The following is a 7070-nucleotide window of genomic DNA, read 5'->3' on the forward strand; positions in this document are numbered from 1 at the left end:
TCGTTTGAATGGCTTTATTTCCCATTTCTTAAAAGTCTTATTTTATTTATTTTTTTTTTGGTTAGAACCTTTAAGATAGAGTGGGACTTGAAAGACCCAGAATTTCTGAGTTATTCTAAGAAAGTGTGGCCGAGAGTTTAGCTCACGTTCAGAATTACGTTGGAATAGTTTCTCCTGTCATTTGTAAAGTTTGAAAGTCAATAACCATCAATTTGGAAGATTCTTGTCATTTATTAGCTTTCAGGGAATTGATAACCTTCAACTTGGAAAATCCTTTGTAGTTATTATTACTCAAGTGAATGCTAAAACATTCAACCCTGAGTGGTAATTTAAGACCCTATTTAGTCAGTTCTTCAAGTCAGACTTTGGAAAATAGTCTAGAAATGTAATGTTAAAATGAGAGATTGTCTAATTTTATAGTAGAGTGAAATGATAGAAATTACATTTTAGTTTTGCATTTTTGGAGTTGAATTACATGTCTGTCAAGAATATGACCAACTAGGCAAGCAGTTCGATAAGCAAAAATTAGTGTTAATATGACGTTTAACTTGGGCCCGCAGCCTGTTTTTGTTGAAAAAAATATTGGGAGACATACTCATTTGGTTATGTATCGTGTATGGCTGTTTTTCACTAAACAAGTAGTTAAGATAACGGCCTTCAGCGCCTGCACAACCTAAGATCTGGCCCTTTACAGAAGATGTTTGCTGACTCCTAAATTAATTTGTTTTGGGATTGTTTAGTGTAATTTTATTGCATGTCGTAGTAACACTATGCTTATTAATATATCAAACATTTAAAATGAAGTTAAAACTGATTGGATTAAAAACTTTTAAAATGAGGTTTGTTTGCTTGCAGTGGCTGATGCAAAACTACCAGATTAATTTTGATTTTCACTACAATGCTAAGATGTTACCCTATCCCAGATATTTGCTGATTGAATATTAGCGGAAAACAAGAAGAGTCTAAAACTGTACTTGGATTTAAATTTTTGCCTCCAGTAATTCAAACGTTTTCTAAGACACTAGAAAGAAGACCTGGTGATCTAAACCTCCCCCCCGCCCCCGCCCCCCCCCAATCTGCTAACGAAAACCGTGTATATCCCAAGGGTCCGGTCCTCTGTGCATGGTGTCACGAGTCAAAGGCTGACTCAGAGACAGCTAACAACAACTTAATGTTGAAAATTTTGAGGTGATTGATTTCTACTTTGACTTTATGGAAGTTACAGTTGCACTTAAAGTTGATGAAAAACAACTCTACTGATTTTTATAGTATTTGCTTCCATATATCTACTCACATATTATCAGATACACTTTTGTCATTATCTGTTAACCTAGATTTTTTTTCCTGTATCAATTTATTTCCAGTCTTCCACAGAATTGAGAAATTCTCCATTCATAAAAATCTGGTAATGAGCAGCTTTGTAATTTTGATTGATTGTCCTTTAGGATTGTTGAGTAGTAGTTGAGGCAGTACCATTCTTTGCCTTTCAAATTAGTTCCTAATTTCTGAATCCTCATTTTCTGGGGGTTCTGGTACAGTACATCTTCCAGTAGCTTTGAGACCTTCATATCTAAAAATGCCTAGTCTACCTGTGAACTAAGTTTGTCTAGCTACAGAATTCCAGGTTGGAAGTCACTCAAAACACTGTTGGAGCGAAGTCATTGGATGTTGTTCTGGTTCTTGATCTTTCATATGAAATCTTTTTACCCTGAAATCCCTTAGGATCTTCTGCTTATTACCAGTGTTCAGAAATTTTGACTTTTTTTTGGTTGGGCTTATTTCATCCATTGTGCTGGGCACTCAGCAGATCCTGCAAGATTCTGTAAACTTGCTCTTCAGTCCTGGGGGATGTTACTGAATAATTTTTTCTCCTTATACCCTCCTGACCATACCAGTCTTCCTGTTATCTGGAATTCTTGCTATTTGGGTGTAAGGCGTGGACATTTTTTTTTCCTGTTTTTTCATCATCATCTTTGATCTGCTTTCTGGGACATTGATACAACTTCATTTCTCAACCTTTGTTACTTTCCAGTTTCTGATTTCTAGCAGTCCCATATCCCCAATCGGCGTTACAGATAGCAAGCAGCCTGTTCTTACATGGATGTATTGTCATTTTCTCATCTCCGGTCATTAAACCATATATGTAACAATATCATTAATATCACATGCAAGTAAAATTTTGCTGAACATAATTCAAAAACAGCTGAAGCAGTACATACGTCTGCCAGAAGATTCAAGACAGATTGAGAAGCAGATGTGGAGTGAGGAATACCGTTGCTGATGTCAGATGGATCTTGGCTGACAGCAAAGAACACCAGTAAGATGATTACCTGTGTTTTTATTGACCATGCAAAGTCATTCGACTGTGTGGATCATGACAAATTATGGATAACATTTCAAAGGATGGGAATTCAGAACAGTTAATTGTGCTCATGTGGAATCTGCATAGATCAAGAGGCAATATTTTGAATATAAGGGGATAGTGTTAAAAATCAAGAAAGGTATGTGTAAGGGTTGTGTCCTCTCACCAAACTTAATCTGTATGCTGAGCAAATAATTTGAGAAGTTGGACTAAATCAAGAGCATGGCATCAAGATTGGAAGAAGACTCATTAACAACCTGCGGTATACAGATGACACAACCTTGCTTGCTGAAAGTGAAGAGGGCTTGAAGCACTTAACTGATGAAGATAAAGACTATAGTATGGATTTTTACCTCAATGTGAAAATTCTCACAACTGGACCAATAAGCAACATCATGATAAATGGAGAAAAGATTGAAGTTGTCAATCTTTGGATTGCATCCAAATCCAAATGTCCCTGAAAGCAGCAGTCAAATAAATGACATACTGCGTTGGGCAAATTTGCTGCCGAAGACTTCTTAAAAGTGTTGAAAAGCAAAGATGTCACTTTGAGGACTAAGGTGAGTCTGACCCAAGCCATGATATTTTCTGTTGCCTCATATGCATGCGAAAGCTGGACAAAGAATAAGGAACACCAAAGAAGAATTGATGCCTTTGAATTATGGTGTTGGCAAAGAGTATTGAATACGCCATGGCCTGCTAGAAGGATGAACAAATCTGTCTTGGACTAAGTACAACCAGAATGCTCTTTAGAAGCGAGAATGACAAGACTGTCACACATACTTTGGATATGTTATCAGGAGGGGCCAGTCCCTGGAGGAGGATGTTATGCTTGGTGAAGTAGAGGGTCAGCAAAAGGGAGGAAGACCCTCAACAAGATGGATCGACACAGTGGCTGCAACGGTGGCCTCAAACATGGCAATGATTATGAGGATGGTGCAGGACTGGGCAGTGTTTCATTTTGTTGCACATAGGGCCTATGAGTTGGAACCAACTTGACGGCACTTAACAAGTTTAAACTTTTCTCCGAATGCTTTTCTCTCCTGTTCTGGAGTCTGGCTTTCATATTACAGATTTCCCTCAGATGTTTGATGAGTGTTATGGAGCTTTAAAGCTGATTGAAAGTTTCAGATGTATGTAGACTGGGAGGGGCATGTCCACTATGAGGTTCGTTGTTGGGTGATCTGGCTGTGTCATTTTATTGAGGAACCCCTTGATACATCCCTAGGTTTTTTTTCTCTTGGGCTGGTCAGGTTCCCCTAGAGAAGTCTCTTCCACTCCTGCCTGAAAAGTGAAAATAAGGCTGTCAGTGTTACTGGATCCCACTGGGGGAAGAAGGCTGAGACATCCTAAGTATTTTAATTCCCTTGTTTTTATCACTATGTCCATTCAGTCCAAAGACCACTCTGTCTTAACCTCTTCAGAGACTAAATCTCCAGTCTTCTGCATGGGAGGTTAGTTGTCCAGCAGTAGAGAGAGGATCTGGGAGTTTAACTGTCAAACAGACTTTCAACTAAACCCTCTTAATACCATTTACCTCTCTTTATAGGTACCCGGACTGCCAATTACTAAGCCTTTGGGGTGGGAGATGGTTCTGTGGTGTAACCTCAGATAACCTCATTGTTGACAGATTAACTTTTCTGAAGTCTGCTTGAGTCAGTTACCATTTGTTCATATGCTTTGCAGCTTCCAAAATTTTGTGCTGTTGTCTCCTTTCCTGTTTGTCCTTCAGGTTTTTATGTCCTCTTCCCTCCCTTTAAATAAAATTACTGTGGTTTCTAGTAGAATATCAGAAAGGTCTGGAGTGATGTCTGTTTTTTTTCTTTTTTTACCAATCTTATTTTTTTGTGTGTGGGTGGTGGTGGTGGGAGGGCTGGCGCATGGAAATGGGCAGGTAAGTTAAAATACTCAGAAGTAGCTTAGTGCCGTTATGGATTTGACCAACAAAGTTTGCAATATGCTAGTTTATTATAGAATTATCCTCTAGGTAGCTTTGATACCAGTACGCTAGCAGTTTTGTAAACTCTTGTGAGAACTACCGATCTCATCTTTTCTCAAGTAATGTATGAGCTTTCTAGGTGTGTTGTCCTAAATTCAAACTTTAATACTTTTTAGTTGATTAGAGATGTTTGCTACCAGGTGAGTTAATCTGTCTTCCTCAGTTTCTGGCTTTCCTCCCTTCCTTTCCTAACCTTCAACGTGTATTAGTAATTAGGTTGCAAGTCTGGTTACCATATAACGTTTACTTCAGTGAGGTGACAGTTGCTTTATGTATTTAGTTGTACATAAGTAGTGTATGTGTGAAACACCAACCCATGTGCCAGTTCATGCCGAGATCATTTTAGCATCCCACATTATTAATCCTTTGTGTTCTGCACTTTAGAAACTTGTTTAGTCTGTGTACTTTTATTGTTCTACTGCTTGGAAAAGTTTAGTTTGAAGTCCTTATGACTATCTTGTAGTTTAAAAGTACTTAAGAGTTTTATCAAGTCTAAGAACAGCATATTTAGGACCTTGAAGTATCAACTCACTGTCCACACAATATTTGTGTTGATCCTGAAATACATAATGAAGTTACTTTGTTTGGGGCCAGTTTAACCTGAAATGTCAAAATACAGATCCTTGCATAAAAAACTGGCACGTCTTACTAAAGTAAAATTTTTGGAGACCTTTACTTAATAATGCAATTAATCAGTGCACTTAAACGTTTAAGAATGGCTCCAAACTATTCCTAGAAAGTATTTTCTACCACCTACTTTTGACAAGGTTGAGAAAGGGTGCCTATTTTATACTCTCCACTACTAGCCAAATTCAAACATTGTTTATCAGGATTTAGGAGTCTAGCCTCAAAATTTCTGTGGGTAAAATGTCCCATCTAGCCAAACGATATGTGCTAATTGACTCTGCCTGGCCTGTTAATTGCTATCAGTAGCCTATACTCTGGTACATCGAAGAAGGGTTAATTATAATGGTTGGCATTTCAAAGAGGCTTGCAGACCATTGACATCAGAGTCACTTAACTAATAGAATTGTTTGGGGTTGCTTGAGATTCTGTTTTTCACACACCCCAAGTGATCTTAGCTACACTAGTTTTAAGGACCACTGCTTTTAAGATACAGTGAGAGAAGCACTATTTCTTAAGGCATTTTTGTTGTTACTTTTATCTCATGAGTAAAGCTTAGTAAGGGTTCATGTTTCATAAAACTTATACCAGTCATGTATTTTATTCATGGACGCTTAGTTTGAAAGAAAGAAAAAAAAAAAATAGCAAGTTGAGTGTGCAAGATGACAGCAATAGTGGTGAACCAAGCTGGGGATGGGGAGCTATTGGAGTGGCTGCCGGCTGGGAACCGGGTGACTTCAGTTTTGTTTTTAAAATTCTCTACAAAAATGTACTCACTGCCTGCCTGGATTCTGTCCCAGCCTGTGTTTGGTTTGTCACTGATCTCGAATAATCAATTGCAGCATGAATTGGTAATGAGCAACTTTGAAATTCATTTTTGCTATTGTATTCTTGAGGAGTTGGACGAGTGATATGTTACCCTATTCTTACCAAATTTTGGATTCTCAAGAAGGATGTAATTCCAGCAGCTTCCCATTATAAATGTCTATAGTAATCTTAGGTAAAGAATGTGGGATCCAGAGAACTACAATTTAGGAAAGCAGAGCAGTAAGGTATTGCTAAATGCTAGTGAGTTTTCCTCAGTAAGTCCTGTAAAGGCAGGGAATCTTGGGGGACAGAAGAGCGCTCTTCTAAAGGCACTGGAAAATGACCCACAAGAATTGTACTAAGAAAAGGTGAAATGTTTCATAGGAATTAAATCCTAAGTAAAAGCAAGGTGTTTTTGTTACAGCAGTCCAATTTGTACTAATAATTGGAAGAAACTGAAGGGCTCTGTTAATACTAGTACTTAGTGACATTTAATATGTCATGAAAGCTATGCTTTGAATAAGCACTTGAGCAAAGGAGTTATTGCCTATTGTATGGATGCATTTGAATTACACAGGCTTAATCACATTTTATGAAAAACACTTGGCAGTCTCAGCCTGGTACAGTGGAATCCTTTTAAAAAAAAATTGGAAGATGACTTTGAGTGTTACAGCGTAGTCAAGAGACTGGATAAAGCAGTAAAGAAAACTTTGAAATGCTCAGAAATTTGTAAATTGCTTCTACAAACATTGATATATAAAGCATGTTGGTACTAATCAATTAGTTTTATGTATTAAGACCTATCAGCAAGTCTGGTGGTGACTTTTTTCTTAAAGCATCTGGTTGACTTGATTTTAAACTAACATGATGTTCTCTGTACCACTTACCATTTTCAAGACATTCTCCCCAAGCAAATTCTGTTGGAATTAAGTATTACCAGTTCTAGATGCCTACTTCTACAGTCTTCCTTCATATGAAGTTTATAGTGGGCTTTAATGGAGTTTCAATTTGCACTAAACTTTCTTTTCTGAAAGATTACTTATGTTCAAATTATAATGTAGTAGTGCTTTTTGTCTTATAATTAAACTTTTACAGCAGTCATGCATTTTTTGTACTTTTTTTTTTTTAATTTAAGCTTTCCCCTCTTGGGTGACTACCTTGAGATAACACATCTTATTTTCATAGTTGAAAAGGTAAGGCAACTACCATTAATGTTTAAAAGGACATAAGAGTTTTAAATGATGGGATTCTTCTGAAAGCTAGAGGGCTGATGCATAA

Source organism: Loxodonta africana, chromosome 5 (genome assembly GCF_030014295.1).
Source record: "Loxodonta africana isolate mLoxAfr1 chromosome 5, mLoxAfr1.hap2, whole genome shotgun sequence".
NCBI classification, from domain to species: domain Eukaryota; kingdom Metazoa; phylum Chordata; class Mammalia; order Proboscidea; family Elephantidae; genus Loxodonta; species Loxodonta africana.